This window comes from Eschrichtius robustus, chromosome Y (genome assembly GCF_028021215.1).
Source record: "Eschrichtius robustus isolate mEscRob2 chromosome Y, mEscRob2.pri, whole genome shotgun sequence".
In the NCBI taxonomy this organism is placed as follows: Eukaryota; Metazoa; Chordata; class Mammalia; order Artiodactyla; family Eschrichtiidae; genus Eschrichtius; species Eschrichtius robustus.
The window spans coordinates 790,814-805,782 of record NC_090846.1 but is presented as its reverse complement, the minus strand read 5'-3'; positions in this window follow the sequence as shown (position 1 = coordinate 805,782).

Here is a 14,969-nt window from a genome sequence, read left to right as displayed (position 1 = left end):
TAGATAGCAATTAAAAGGAAAAAACAACTATAAATAATACAAACACGGGGAAGCCAAAGAAAACGCTGTTACATAACCAAGAATTCACTGCCGAAAACCAAGATGGGATCACAACTACCTGGGAAAAAGTGACAATGAAAATACGACCACCCAAAACTATGGGATGAAGCAAATGCAACTGTCAAAGGAGAGCTGTGCGAACAAAGAAGCCAAAGGGAAATGTCTCCCAGCAGCCGCAGGAAGAGTGGATGAAAGCTCCACATTCCACGTGAAGTACCCCGCACCTGTGGAACACCTGAATACACAATGAATCAGCCCAAAATTGACGAGGTGGACTTTGTGAGCAAAGATATATTATTCTTTCCACTTTTTCACTTTTTGTGAGTGTGGAGGTGTAGGCTGCTGTTTGCGATTTTGTCTGTAGAGCTGAGCTTTAACCATTTGTGCTAGAGTTCTGTCTGTCTGTTATGCTTTTTTTTAGTTTATAAAATTTTCTCTTGATACATATTTTTTATTTTAATAACTTCATTTTATTTGATTTTACTTTATTTTGTTTTATTGTATCTGCATTCTTTGTTTCCTTCTCTTTCCTCTCCCACTTTTTCTGAGCCGTGAGGATGAATGTCTCTTGCTGCTCCAGCCAGGAGTCAGTGTTGTGCATCTGAGGTGGGAGAGCCAACTTCAAGACACTGGGGCACAGGAGACCTGACAGCTCCACATAATATCAAATGGAGAAAATCTCCCAGAGATTTCTTTCTTAACGCCAAGACCCACATGCACTCAGTGACCAGCAATCTACAGTGCTGGACACCGTATGCCAAACAATGAGCAAGACAGAAACACAGCCCCATCCGTCATCAGAGAGGATGCCTTAAATCCTAAGAAGGACGGAGGCACCAAAGTACACACCAGCAGTTGTGGAAATGCCCCCCAGAAAGACAAGATCCAGCCTCATTCAAGAGAACACAAGCACAACTCCCCTCCACGCAGTAGCCGACACAATCCACTGAACAAACCTTAGCCGCTGGGGACAGACACCAAAATCAACAATAACTACGGGCATGCCGCCTGTGAAAAGGAACCCCAAGCACAGTAAGTTAGGCAAAATGAGGAGACCAAAAAACACACAGCAGACGAAGCAGCAAGGTCAAAACGCACCAGACCTAACAAATGAAGAGGAAATAGGCAGTCTACCCGAAAACGAATTCAGAATCATGATAGGAAAGACGATTCAACATCATGGAAATAGGAGAGAGAAAAGACAAGAAACGTTTCACAAGGGACGACAAGACCTGAAGAGCAAACAAACAGTGATGAAGAACAAAATACATGAAAATAATGATTCTCTGGCATGGATCAGTAGCACAATAACTGAGGCAGAAGAACGGTTAAGTGGCCTGGAAGATTAAATACTTCAAATAAATACTGCGGGGCAGAAGAAAGAAGAAAGAAAGAAAGGAACGGAGGTCAGTCTCAGCGACCCTTGGGAGAACATTAAACGCACCAACATTCGAATTATATGGGTCTCAGAAGAAGAAGAGAAATGGAAAAGGCCTGAGAATATATTTGAAGAGTTTATAGTTGAAAACATCCCTAGGATAGGAAAGGAAAGAGTTAATCAAGTCCAGGAAGCACAGAGAGTCCCATACAGGATAAATCCAAGGAGAAACACGCCAAGACACGTATTCATCAAACTATTAAACACTAAATACGTAGAAAGCATGTAAAAAGAAGTATGGGAAAAGCAGCATATACGATACAAGGGAATCCACGTAAGTTCACAGCTGACCTTTCAGCAGAAATTCTGCAAGAGAGAAGGGAGTGGCAGTATACGTATTTAAAGAGATGAAAGGAAAAAAAAACCTACAGCCAATGTTACTGTTCTCAGCAAGAATCTCATTGAGATTGGACGGACAAACTAAAAACTTTACAGAAAAACAAACGGAAAGAGAATTCAGCACCACGCAACAGCTATATAACAAAGGATACAGGAACTTCTCTAGGCAGGAATCACAAAGAAAAGAAGAGACCTCCTCGAACACACCAAAAACAATTAACAAAACGCTAAGAGGACCATCCATATTGATAATAACCTTACATGTAAATGGATTCCTTGCTCCAACTACAATAGATAGACTCGCTGAAGGGATACAACCTCACGACCATTATATGTGCTGCCTAGAAGAGACCCACTTTAGACTTAGGGAGACATACAGACTGAAAGTGAGGAGATGGTAAGAGACATTCCATGCAGATGGAAATCAAAGGAAACCTGGAGTTACAATTCTCATATCAGACGAAATAGACTTTAAGATAAAGACTAGTACAAGAAACAAACAAGGACACTACATACTGATCAAGGGACCAAACCAAGGAGAGGATATAGCAAATGCGAATCCTTATGAACACAACCGAGGAGCACTTCAATACATAACATATATCCTAACAGCCATAAAGGGGAACTTGACAGTACCACCCAAAGAGTAGGGGACATTTCCACCCCACTTCCACCAAAGGACAGATCATCCAAAATGAAAAGAAATCAGGAAACATCAGTTTCAAATGACACATTGAACAAGAGGGACTTCATTCATATGTATACCACATTCTGTTGCAAAACAACAGAAAACACTTTTTCCTCAGGTGCTCATGGAACATTCTCCAAGATATATTATATGTAGGATCACAAACAAAGCCTTAGAAAATTAAGAAAATTGAAACAGTATCGGTCTACTTTCCGCCCACAGTGCTATGAAACTAGATAGCAATTAAAAGGAAAAAACAACTATAAATAATACAAACACGGGGAAGCCAAAGAAAACGCTGTTACATAACCAAGAATTCACTGCCGAAAACCAAGATGGGATCACAACTACCTGGGAAAAAGTGACAATGAAAATACGACCACCCAAAACTATGGGATGAAGCAAATGCAACTGTCAAAGGAGAGCTGTGCGAACAAAGAAGCCAAAGGGAAATCTCTCCCAGCAGCCGCAGGAAGAGTGGATGAAAGCTCCACATTCCACGTGAAGTACCCCGCACCTGTGGAACACCTGAATACACAATGAATCAGCCCAAAATTGACGAGGTGGACTTTGTGAGCAAAGATATATTATTCTTTCCACTTTTTCACTTTTTGTGAGTGTGGAGGTGTAGGCTGCTGTTTGCGATTTTGTCTGTAGAGCTGAGGTTTAACCATTTGTGCTAGAGTTCTGTCTGTCTGTTATGCTTTTTTTTAGTTTATAAAATTTTCTCTTGATACATATTTTTTATTTTAATAACTTCATTTTATTTGATTTTACTTTATTTTGTTTTATTGTATCTGCATTCTTTGTTTCCTTCTCTTTCCTCTCCCACTTTTTCTGAGCCGTGAGGATGAATGTCTCTTGGTGCTCCAGCCAGGAGTCAGTGTTGTGCATCTGAGGTGGGAGAGCCAACTTCAAGACACTGGTGCACAGGAGACCTGACAGCTCCACATAATATCAAATGGAGAAAATCTCCCAGAGATTTCTTTCTTAACGCCAAGACCCACATGCACTCAGTGACCAGCAATCTACAGTGCTGGACACCGTATGCCAAACAATGAGCAAGACAGAAACACAGCCCCATCCGTCATCAGACAGGATGCCTTAAATCCTAAGAAGGACGGAGGCACCAAAGTACACACCAGCAGTTGTGGAAATGCCCCCCAGAAAGACAAGATCCAGCCTCATTCAAGAGAACAAGAGCACAACTCCCCTCCACGCAGTAGCCGACACAATCCACTGAACAAACCTTAGCCGCTGGGGACAGACACCAAAATCAACAATAACTACGGGCATGCCGCCTGTGAAAAGGAACCCCAAGCACAGTAAGTTAGGCAAAATGAGGAGACCAAAAAACACACAGCAGACGAAGCAGCAAGGTCAAAACGCACCAGACCTAACAAATGAAGAGGAAATAGGCAGTCTACCCGAAAACGAATTCAGAATCATGATAGGAAAGACGATTCAACATCATGGAAATAGGAGAGAGAAAAGACAAGAAACGTTTCACAAGGGACGACAAGACCTGAAGAGCAAACAAACAATGATGAAAAACAAAATACATGAAAATAATGATTCTCTGGCATGGATCAGTAGCACAATAACTGAGGCAGAAGAACAGTTAAGTGGCCTGGAAGATTAACAAGTTCAAATAAATACTGCGGGGCAGAGGAAAGAAGAAAGAAAGAAAGGAATGGAGGACAGTCTCAGCGACCCTTGGGAGAACATTAAACGCACCAACATTCGAATTATATGGGTCTCAGAAGAAGAAGAGAAATGGAAAAGCCCTGAGAATATATTTGAAGAGTTTATAGTTGAAAACATCCCTAGGATAGGAAAGGAAAGAGTTAATCAAGTCCAGGAAGCACAGAGAGTCCCATACAGGATAAATCCAAGGAGAAACACGCCAAGACACGTATTCATCAAACTATTAAACACTAAATACGTAGAAAGCATGTAAAAAGAAGTATGGGAAAAGCAGCATATACGATACAAGGGAATCCACGTAAGTTCACAGCTGACCTTTCAGCAGAAATTCTGCAAGAGAGAAGGGAGTGGCAGTATACGTATTTAAAGAGATGAAAGGAAAAAAAAAAACCTAGAGCCAATGTTACTGTTCTCAGCAAGAATCTCATTGAGATTGGACGGACAAACTAAAAACTTTACAGAAAAACAAACGGAAAGAGAATTCAGCACCACGCAACAGCTATATAACAAAGGATACAGGAACTTCTCTAGGCAGGAATCACAAAGAAAAGAAGAGACCTCCTCGAACACACCAAAAACAATTAACAAAACGCTAAGACGACCATCCATATTGATAATAACCTTACATGTAAATGGATTCCTTGCTCCAACTACAATAGATAGACTCGCTGAAGGGATACAACCTCACGACCATTATATGTGCTGCCTAGAAGAGACCCACTTTAGACTTAGGGAGACATACAGACTGAAAGTGAGGAGATGGTAAGAGACATTCCATGCAGATGGAAATCAAAGGAAACCTGGAGTTACAATTCTCATATCAGACGAAATAGACTTTAAGATAAAGACTAGTACAAGAAACAAACAAGGACACTACATACTGATCAAGGGACCAAACCAAGGAGAGGATATAGAAAATGCGAATCCTTATGAACACAACCGAGGAGCACTTCAATACATAACATATATCCTAACAGCCCTAAAGGGGAACTTGACAGTACCACCCAAAGAGTAGGGGACATTTCCACCCCACTTCCACCAACGGACAGATCATCCAAAATGAAAAGCAATCAGGAAACATCAGTTTCAAATGACACATTGAACAAGAGGGACTTCATTCATATGTATACCACATTCTGTTGCAAAACAACAGAAAACACTTTTTCCTCAGGTGCTCATGGAACATTCTCCAAGATATATTATATGTAGGATCACAAACAAAGCCTTAGAAAATTAAGAAAATTGAAACAGTATCGGTCTACTTTCCGCCCACAGTGCTATGAAACTAGATAGCAATTAAAAGGAAAAAACAACTGTAAATAATACAAACACGGGGAAGCCAAAGAAAACGCTGTTACATAACCAAGAATTCACTGCCGAAAACCAAGATGGGATCACAACTACCTGGGAAAAAGTGACAATGAAAATACGACCACCCAAAACTATGGGATGAAGCAAATGCAACTGTCAAAGGAGAGCTGTGCGAACAAAGAATCCAAAGGGAAATCTCTCCCAGCAGCCGCAGGAAGAGTGGATGAAAGCTCCACATTCCACGAGAAGTACCCCGCACCTGTGGAACACCTGAATACACAATGAATCAGCCCAAAATTGACGAGGTGGACTTTGTGAGCAAAGATATATTATTCTTTCCACTTTTTCACTTTTTGTGAGTGTGGAGGTGTAGGCTGCTGTTTGCGATTTTGTCTGTAGAGCTGAGCTTTAACCATTTGTGCTAGAGATCTGTCTGTCTGTTATGCTTTTTTTTAGTTTATAAGATTTTCTCTTGATACATATTTTTTATTTTAATAACTTCATTTTATTTGATTTTACTTTATTTTGTTTTATTGTATCTGCATTCTTTGTTTCCTTCTCTTTCCTCTCCCACTTTTTCTGAGCCGTGAAGATGAATGTCTCTTGGTGCTCCAGCCAGGAGTCAGTGTTGTGCATCTGAGGTGGGAGAGCCAACTTCAAGACACTGGTGCACAGGAGACCTGACAGCTCCACATAATATCAAATGGAGAAAATCTCCCAGAGACTTCTTTCTTAACGCCAAGACCCACATGCACTCAGTGACCAGCAATCTACAGTGCTGGACACCGTATGCCAAACAATGAGCAAGACAGAAACACAGCCCCATCCATCATCAGAGAGGATGCCTTAAATCCTAAGAAGGACGGAGGCACCAAAGTACACACCGGCAGTTGTGGAAATGCCCCCCAGAGAGACAAGATCCAGCCTCATTCAAGAGAACACAAGCACAACTCCCCTCCACGCAGTAGCCGACACAATCCACTGAACAAACCTTAGCCGCTGGGGACAGACACCAAAATCAACAATAACTACGGGCATGCCGCCTGTGAAAAGGAACCCCAAGCACAGTAAGTTAGGCAAAATGAGGAGACCAAAAAACACACAGCAGACGAAGCAGCAAGGTCAAAACGCACCAGACCTAACAAATGAAGAGGAAATCGGCAGTCTACCCGAAAACGAATTCAGAATCATGATAGGAAAGACGATTCAACGTCGTGGAAATAGGAGAGAGAAAATACAAGAAACGTTTCACAAGGGACGACAAGACCTGAAGAGCAAACAAACAATGATGAAGAACAAAATACATGAAAATAATGATTCTCTGGCATGGATCAGTAGCACAATAACTGAGGCAGAAGAACGGTTAAGTGGCCTGGAAGATTAAATACTTCAAATAAATACTGCGGGGCAGAAGAAAGAAGAAAGAAAGAAAGGAACGGAGGTCAGTCTCAGCGACCCTTGGGAGAACATTAAACGCACCAACATTCGAATTATATGGGTATCAGAAGAAGAAGAGAAATGGAAAAGGCCTGAGAATATATTTGAAGAGTTTATAGTTGAAAACATCCCTAGGATAGGAAAGGAAAGAGTTAATCAAGTCCAGGAAGCACAGAGAGTCCCATACAGGATAAATCCAAGGAGAAACACGCCAAGACACGTATTCATCAAACTATTAAACACTAAATACGTAGAAAGCATGTAAAAAGAAGTATGGGAAAAGCAGCATATACGATACAAGGGAATCCACGTAAGTTCACAGCTGACCTTTCAGCAGAAATTCTGCAAGAGAGAAGGGAGTGGCAGTATACGTATTTAAAGAGATGAAAGGAAAAAAAAACCTACAGCCAATGTTACTGTTCTCAGCAAGAATCTCATTGAGATTGGACGGACAAACTAAAAACTTTACAGAAAAACAAACGGAAAGAGAATTCAGCACCACGCAACAGCTATATAACAAAGGATACAGGAACTTCTCTAGGCAGGAATCACAAAGAAAAGAAGAGACCTCCTCGAACACACCAAAAACAATTAACAAAACGCTAAGAGGACCATCCATATTGATAATAACCTTACATGTAAATGGATTCCTTGCTCCAACTACAATAGATAGACTCGCTGAAGGGATACAACCTCACGACCATTATATGTGCTGCCTAGAAGAGACCCACTTTAGACTTAGGGAGACATACAGACTGAAAGTGAGGAGATGGTAAGAGACATTCCATGCAGATGGAAATCAAAGGAAACCTGGAGTTACAATTCTCATATCAGACGAAATAGACTTTAAGATAAAGACTAGTACAAGAAACAAACAAGGACACTACATACTGATCAAGGGACCAAACCAAGGAGAGGATATAGCAAATGCGAATCCTTATGAACACAACCGAGGAGCACTTCAATACATAACATATATCCTAACAGCCATAAAGGGGAACTTGACAGTACCACCCAAAGAGTAGGGGACATTTCCACCCCACTTCCACCAAAGGACAGATCATCCAAAATGAAAAGAAATCAGGAAACATCAGTTTCAAATGACACATTGAACAAGAGGGACTTCATTCATATGTATACCACATTCTGTTGCAAAACAACAGAAAACACTTTTTCCTCAGGTGCTCATGGAACATTCTCCAAGATATATTATATGTAGGATCACAAACAAAGCCTTAGAAAATTAAGAAAATTGAAACAGTATCGGTCTACTTTCCGCCCAGAGTGCTATGAAACTAGATAGCAATTAAAAGGAAAAAACAACTATAAATAATACAAACACGGGGAAGCCAAAGAAAACGCTGTTACATAACCAAGAATTCACTGCCGAAAACCAAGATGGGATCACAACTACCTGGGAAAAAGTGACAATGAAAATACGACCACCCAAAACTATGGGATGAAGCAAATGCAACTGTCAAAGGAGAGCTGTGCGAACAAAGAAGCCAAAGGGAAATGTCTCCCAGCAGCCGCAGGAAGAGTGGATGAAAGCTCCACATTCCACGTGAAGTACCCCGCACCTGTGGAACACCTGAATACACAATGAATCAGCCCAAAATTGACGAGGTGGACTTTGTGAGCAAAGATATATTATTCTTTCCACTTTTTCACTTTTTGTGAGTGTGGAGGTGTAGGCTGCTGTTTGCGATTTTGTCTGTAGAGCTGAGCTTTAACCATTTGTGCTAGAGTTCTGTCTGTCTGTTATGCTTTTTTTTAGTTTATAAAATTTTCTCTTGATACATATTTTTTATTTTAATAACTTCATTTTATTTGATTTTACTTTATTTTGTTTTATTGTATCTGCATTCTTTGTTTCCTTCTCTTTCCTCTCCCACTTTTTCTGAGCCGTGAGGATGAATGTCTCTTGCTGCTCCAGCCAGGAGTCAGTGTTGTGCATCTGAGGTGGGAGAGCCAACTTCAAGACACTGGGGCACAGGAGACCTGACAGCTCCACATAATATCAAATGGAGAAAATCTCCCAGAGATTTCTTTCTTAACGCCAAGACCCACATGCACTCAGTGACCAGCAATCTACAGTGCTGGACACCGTATGCCAAACAATGAGCAAGACAGAAACACAGCCCCATCCGTCATCAGAGAGGATGCCTTAAATCCTAAGAAGGACGGAGGCACCAAAGTACACACCAGCAGTTGTGGAAATGCCCCCCAGAAAGACAAGATCCAGCCTCATTCAAGAGAACACAAGCACAACTCCCCTCCACGCAGTAGCCGACACAATCCACTGAACAAACCTTAGCCGCTGGGGACAGACACCAAAATCAACAATAACTACGGGCATGCCGCCTGTGAAAAGGAACCCCAAGCACAGTAAGTTAGGCAAAATGAGGAGACCAAAAAACACACAGCAGACGAAGCAGCAAGGTCAAAACGCACCAGACCTAACAAATGAAGAGGAAATAGGCAGTCTACCCGAAAACGAATTCAGAATCATGATAGGAAAGACGATTCAACATCATGGAAATAGGAGAGAGAAAAGACAAGAAACGTTTCACAAGGGACGACAAGACCTGAAGAGCAAACAAACAGTGATGAAGAACAAAATACATGAAAATAATGATTCTCTGGCATGGATCAGTAGCACAATAACTGAGGCAGAAGAACGGTTAAGTGGCCTGGAAGATTAAATACTTCAAATAAATACTGCGGGGCAGAAGAAAGAAGAAAGAAAGAAAGGAACGGAGGTCAGTCTCAGCGACCCTTGGGAGAACATTAAACGCACCAACATTCGAATTATATGGGTCTCAGAAGAAGAAGAGAAATGGAAAAGGCCTGAGAATATATTTGAAGAGTTTATAGTTGAAAACATCCCTAGGATAGGAAAGGAAAGAGTTAATCAAGTCCAGGAAGCACAGAGAGTCCCATACAGGATAAATCCAAGGAGAAACACGCCAAGACACGTATTCATCAAACTATTAAACACTAAATACGTAGAAAGCATGTAAAAAGAAGTATGGGAAAAGCAGCATATACGATACAAGGGAATCCACGTAAGTTCACAGCTGACCTTTCAGCAGAAATTCTGCAAGAGAGAAGGGAGTGGCAGTATACGTATTTAAAGAGATGAAAGGAAAAAAAAACCTACAGCCAATGTTACTGTTCTCAGCAAGAATCTCATTGAGATTGGACGGACAAACTAAAAACTTTACAGAAAAACAAACGGAAAGAGAATTCAGCACCACGCAACAGCTATATAACAAAGGATACAGGAACTTCTCTAGGCAGGAATCACAAAGAAAAGAAGAGACCTCCTCGAACACACCAAAAACAATTAACAAAACGCTAAGAGGACCATCCATATTGATAATAACCTTACATGTAAATGGATTCCTTGCTCCAACTACAATAGATAGACTCGCTGAAGGGATACAACCTCACGACCATTATATGTGCTGCCTAGAAGAGACCCACTTTAGACTTAGGGAGACATACAGACTGAAAGTGAGGAGATGGTAAGAGACATTCCATGCAGATGGAAATCAAAGGAAACCTGGAGTTACAATTCTCATATCAGACGAAATAGACTTTAAGATAAAGACTAGTACAAGAAACAAACAAGGACACTACATACTGATCAAGGGACCAAACCAAGGAGAGGATATAGCAAATGCGAATCCTTATGAACACAACCGAGGAGCACTTCAATACATAACATATATCCTAACAGCCATAAAGGGGAACTTGACAGTACCACCCAAAGAGTAGGGGACATTTCCACCCCACTTCCACCAAAGGACAGATCATCCAAAATGAAAAGAAATCAGGAAACATCAGTTTCAAATGACACATTGAACAAGAGGGACTTCATTCATATGTATACCACATTCTGTTGCAAAACAACAGAAAACACTTTTTCCTCAGGTGCTCATGGAACATTCTCCAAGATATATTATATGTAGGATCACAAACAAAGCCTTAGAAAATTAAGAAAATTGAAACAGTATCGGTCTACTTTCCGCCCACAGTGCTATGAAACTAGATAGCAATTAAAAGGAAAAAACAACTATAAATAATACAAACACGGGGAAGCCAAAGAAAACGCTGTTACATAACCAAGAATTCACTGCCGAAAACCAAGATGGGATCACAACTACCTGGGAAAAAGTGACAATGAAAATACGACCACCCAAAACTATGGGATGAAGCAAATGCAACTGTCAAAGGAGAGCTGTGCGAACAAAGAAGCCAAAGGGAAATCTCTCCCAGCAGCCGCAGGAAGAGTGGATGAAAGCTCCACATTCCACGTGAAGTACCCCGCACCTGTGGAACACCTGAATACACAATGAATCAGCCCAAAATTGACGAGGTGGACTTTGTGAGCAAAGATATATTATTCTTTCCACTTTTTCACTTTTTGTGAGTGTGGAGGTGTAGGCTGCTGTTTGCGATTTTGTCTGTAGAGCTGAGCTTTAACCATTTGTGCTAGAGTTCTGTCTGTCTGTTATGCTTTTTTTTAGTTTATAAAATTTTCTCTTGATACATATTTTTTATTTTAATAACTTCATTTTATTTGATTTTACTTTATTTTGTTTTATTGTATCTGCATTCTTTGTTTCCTTCTCTTTCCTCTCCCACTTTTTCTGAGCCGTGAGGATGAATGTCTCTTGCTGCTCCAGCCAGGAGTCAGTGTTGTGCATCTGAGGTGGGAGAGCCAACTTCAAGACACTGGTGCACAGGAGACCTGACAGCTCCACATAATATCAAATGGAGAAAATCTCCCAGAGATTTCTTTCTTAACGCCAAGACCCACATGCACTCAGTGACCAGCAATCTACAGTGCTGGACACCGTATGCCAAACAATGAGCAAGACAGAAACACAGCCCCATCCGTCATCAGACAGGATGCCTTAAATCCTAAGAAGGACGGAGGCACCAAAGTACACACCAGCAGTTGTGGAAATGCCCCCCAGAAAGACAAGATCCAGCCTCATTCAAGAGAACAAGAGCACAACTCCCCTCCACGCAGTAGCCGACACAATCCACTGAACAAACCTTAGCCGCTGGGGACAGACACCAAAATCAACAATAACTACGGGCATGCCGCCTGTGAAAAGGAACCCCAAGCACAGTAAGTTAGGCAAAATGAGGAGACCAAAAAACACACAGCAGACGAAGCAGCAAGGTCAAAACGCACCAGACCTAACAAATGAAGAGGAAATAGGCAGTCTACCCGAAAACGAATTCAGAATCATGATAGGAAAGACGATTCAACATCATGGAAATAGGAGAGAGAAAAGACAAGAAACGTTTCACAAGGGACGACAAGACCTGAAGAGCAAACAAACAATGATGAAAAACAAAATACATGAAAATAATGATTCTCTGGCATGGATCAGTAGCACAATAACTGAGGCAGAAGAACAGTTAAGTGGCCTGGAAGATTAACAAGTTCAAATAAATACTGCGGGGCAGAGGAAAGAAGAAAGAAAGAAAGGAATGGAGGACAGTCTCAGCGACCCTTGGGAGAACATTAAACGCACCAACATTCGAATTATATGGGTCTCAGAAGAAGAAGAGAAATGGAAAAGCCCTGAGAATATATTTGAAGAGTTTATAGTTGAAAACATCCCTAGGATAGGAAAGGAAAGAGTTAATCAAGTCCAGGAAGCACAGAGAGTCCCATACAGGATAAATCCAAGGAGAAACACGCCAAGACACGTATTCATCAAACTATTAAACACTAAATACGTAGAAAGCATGTAAAAAGAAGTATGGGAAAAGCAGCATATACGATACAAGGGAATCCACGTAAGTTCACAGCTGACCTTTCAGCAGAAATTCTGCAAGAGAGAAGGGAGTGGCAGTATACGTATTTAAAGAGATGAAAGGAAAAAAAAAAACCTAGAGCCAATGTTACTGTTCTCAGCAAGAATCTCATTGAGATTGGACGGACAAACTAAAAACTTTACAGAAAAACAAACGGAAAGAGAATTCAGCACCACGCAACAGCTATATAACAAAGGATACAGGAACTTCTCTAGGCAGGAATCACAAAGAAAAGAAGAGACCTCCTCGAACACACCAAAAACAATTAACAAAACGCTAAGACGACCATCCATATTGATAATAACCTTACATGTAAATGGATTCCTTGCTCCAACTACAATAGATAGACTCGCTGAAGGGATACAACCTCACGACCATTATATGTGCTGCCTAGAAGAGACCCACTTTAGACTTAGGGAGACATACAGACTGAAAGTGAGGAGATGGTAAGAGACATTCCATGCAGATGGAAATCAAAGGAAACCTGGAGTTACAATTCTCATATCAGACGAAATAGACTTTAAGATAAAGACTAGTACAAGAAACAAACAAGGACACTACATACTGATCAAGGGACCAAACCAAGGAGAGGATATAGAAAATGCGAATCCTTATGAACACAACCGAGGAGCACTTCAATACATAACATATATCCTAACAGCCCTAAAGGGGAACTTGACAGTACCACCCAAAGAGTAGGGGACATTTCCACCCCACTTCCACCAACGGACAGATCATCCAAAATGAAAAGCAATCAGGAAACATCAGTTTCAAATGACACATTGAACAAGAGGGACAAGAAACGTTTCACAAGGGACGACAAGTCCTGAAGAGCAAACAAACAGTGATGAAGAACAAAATACATGAAAATAATGATTCTCTGGCATGGATCAGTAGCACAATAACTGAGGCAGAAGAACGGTTAAGTGGCCTGGAAGATTAAATAATTCAAATAAATACAGCGGGGCAGAAGAAAGAAGAAAGAAAGAAAGGAACGGAGGACAGTCTCAGCGACCCTTGGGAGAACATTAAACGCACCAACATTCGAATTATATGGGTCTCAGAAGAAGAAGAGAAATAGAAAAGGCCTGAGAATATATTTGAAGAGTTTATAGTTGAAAACTTCCCTAGGATGGGAAAGGAAAGAGTTAATCAAGTCCAGGAAGCACAGAGAGTCCCATACAGGAAAAATCCAAGGAGAAACACGCCAAGACACGTATTCGTCAAACTATTAAACACTAAATACGTAGAAAGCATGTAAAAAGAAGTATGGGAAAAGCAGCATATACGATACAACGGAATCCACGTAAGTTCACAGCTGACCTTTCAGCAGAAATTCTGCAAGAGAGAAGGGAGTGGCAGTATACGTATTTAAAGAGATGAAACGAAAAAAAAAAACCTACAGCCAATGTTACTGTTCTCAGCAAGAATCTCATTGAGTTTGGACGGACAAACTAAAAACTTTACAGAAAAACAAACGGAAAGAGAATTCAGCACCACGCAACAGCTATATAACAAAGGATACAGGAACTTCTCTAGGCAGGAATCACAAAGAAAAGAAAAGACCTCCTCGAACACACCAAAAACAATTCAAAAAACGCTAAGAGGACCATCCATATTGATAATAACCTTACATGTAAATGGATTCCTTGCTCCAACTACAATAGATAGACTCGCTGAAGGGATACAACCTCACGACCATTATATGTGCTGCCTAGAAGAGACCCACTTTAGACTTAGGGAGACATACAGACTGAAAGTGAGGAGATGGTAAGAGACATTCCATGCAGATGGAAATCAAAGGAAACCTGGAGTTACAATTCTCATATCAGACTAAATGGACTTTAAGATAAAGACTAGTACAAGAAACAAACAAAGACACTACATACTGATCAAGGGACCAAACCAAGGAGAGGATAAAACAAATGCTAATCCTTATGAACACAACCGAGGAGCACTTCAATACATAACATATATCCTAACAGCCATAAAGGGGAACTTGACAGTACCACCCAAAGAGTAGGGGACATTTCCACCCCACTTCCACCAACGGACAGATCATCCAAAATGAAAAGAAATCAGGAAACATCAGTTTCAAATGACACATTGAACAAGAGGGAATTCATTCATATGTATACCACATTC